Source organism: Nanorana parkeri, unplaced genomic scaffold, assembly GCF_000935625.1.
Source record: "Nanorana parkeri isolate BGI_ZX_2015 unplaced genomic scaffold, ASM93562v1 scaffold233, whole genome shotgun sequence".
In the NCBI taxonomy this organism is placed as follows: Eukaryota; Metazoa; Chordata; class Amphibia; order Anura; family Dicroglossidae; genus Nanorana; species Nanorana parkeri.
This window is the reverse complement of record NW_017306501.1, coordinates 514,727-516,851: the sequence shown is the minus strand read 5'-3', so window position 1 is coordinate 516,851 and position 2,125 is coordinate 514,727. Positions and strand designations below refer to the sequence as shown.

General features: G+C 42.0%; 1 protein-coding gene across 4 annotated transcripts in view; it reads right to left on the bottom strand.

The window, feature by feature from the left end:
- Nucleotides 1-2,125, bottom strand: part of CARMIL1 (capping protein regulator and myosin 1 linker 1) — a 263,519-nt gene that overhangs the window by 260,608 nt on the left and 786 nt on the right. The gene's annotated exons all lie outside the window — the stretch shown is intronic.

Here is a 2,125-nt window from a genome sequence, read left to right as displayed (position 1 = left end):
CCCCCCCTCCTTGGAACGATAGCTCATCGCCTCAGGCCGCAAATACCTTAGGGGCAGCCCTGGCTGTCCTACGGCAACGCACAAGCGCATTAAACAATGTTGCATCATAGAGGTGAACAAGGGCTTACTGAACACCCATTTGCTAAAGCATTGTGGGGGTGATTCATAGAATTTTAGAGACTTCTCTGGCATTGATATTATCTAGATTCTAGGAATTTCCCACGCCAAATTCATTTCTAATGTCAGTACTGACACATGCGACAAATTCAGGTAATTCCCAGTAGAGGCACTTTTACATAATGATGCAATGGCTGCAGCAAATTCATAAAGAAATATCCCTGTACGGGAGATAAGAAAACTGGTGACAATAATGCAATCTGTGTCAGAGGAGGAATTCATCTCCCATATTATGTTGTTGGTTGCCAGGACGCTGATGGCCCCGAGGCTACCGATTGATACTTGGCTGCACAAAGTTATTGGTTGGTAGGATGCCAGCAGCTTCCGGGCCTAGTATGTCTGCACCACTCTTTATGAATTTCAGGGTGTGTCATAAACAATTACCATTTTTGTTTAAGTAAGACACTTGTTTCCATCTCAGTACTAGTGGCCTAATGCAGCCGCTTTGTAGCCACTTCCTGTCCTGCCATTTCTCAGGTCAGGTTTTTCTGATGGTGACAACGGTAAACCGTGCCTGTGGAATGTGTGTTGAAAAAGGAACTTGTAGTCACCACTTGAAGCCTGTGTGACATCACAAGAGACTCACAGAGCATTGTCACTCTATAATGGGAAGTGCCTGAACAAGGACCCACATGCCAGGATCACCAGGTATTATTTTAATAAACGATGCAGAGTTCAAAAAAATCTCGGCTTTTGAAAAGACATAATCGTATTAAATTTTATGTGAGATTTTTAGTGATTGTGTGTACAAATACATTAAGGGCCCATTTACACCGAATGTGTCGGAAAAAGGGGGCAGTGTATCCCCAATGCACAGACAAAGCAATGTGCTCAGTTCACACCACCATGTTGTGGTAGTACAGTATGCAGTCATTTGTTTCAGCGCAGCCCGGTGTAACACGGTACAACCACAGCGCACCATGCTTTGCTGACAGAACTCAATAAAATGTCACTGGTGACACTTCAATAAAGTTCTAACAAAAAAACGAAACAGTGCGATGTGCAAAGAGACTCTCAGATCTCAATGGAGTCAAAGTGTGGTGATGTCTGCCCACTTTGTAGTCTATTGATAACCTCCTCCAACCCCATAACAGAAGAACTGTACCTCGATATGGACCTGGGGTTGGAGGCAGAGCCTGAGCATTGCACCCCAGACCCACTGGCCTATTTATCTACAGATCCACTGATCTACTAATCCATTGCTCCAATGATCCACTGTCCTACCCATCCATTGACCTACTCATCTACAAATCCACTGATCTACTAAATTCTTTGTTCTAATGATCCACTGACCTACTAATCCATTATTCTAATGACCCACTGATCTACTAATCCATGGTTCTAATGACCCACTGATCTACTCACCTATTTATCTACTGACCTACTAATCCATTGTTCCAATGATCCACTGACCTACTAATCCATTGTTCCAATGATCCACTGACCTACTAATCCATTGTTCCAATGATCCACTGACCTACTAATCCATTGTTCCAATGATCCACTGACCTACTAATCCATTGTTCCAATGATCCACGATCTACTAATCCATTGTTCCAATGATCCACGATCTACTAATCCATTGATCTAATGATCCACTGATCTACTCAGCCACTGATCTACAGATCCATGGATTACTATTCCATTGATCTACAGATCCATGGATTACTATTCCATTGATCTACTCAGCCACTGATCTACTCACCTACAGATCCACCGATTACTAATCCATTGATCTACTGATCCACTGATCACAGTTGCAATGCTTTCACCAATGCAAAAAAAAAAAAAATAAGAATATTTTTTTTGTGATGTAGGTTTATTTGTTTGCAAAAAGTGTAATGTGCCTTGACAGCTTATAGAAGATCTCAGTGATTGGGCTCATTGTACACTTGTTACAATCAGTAATAACAAAGTAAACACATCACACACCTGAATGACTTCATCC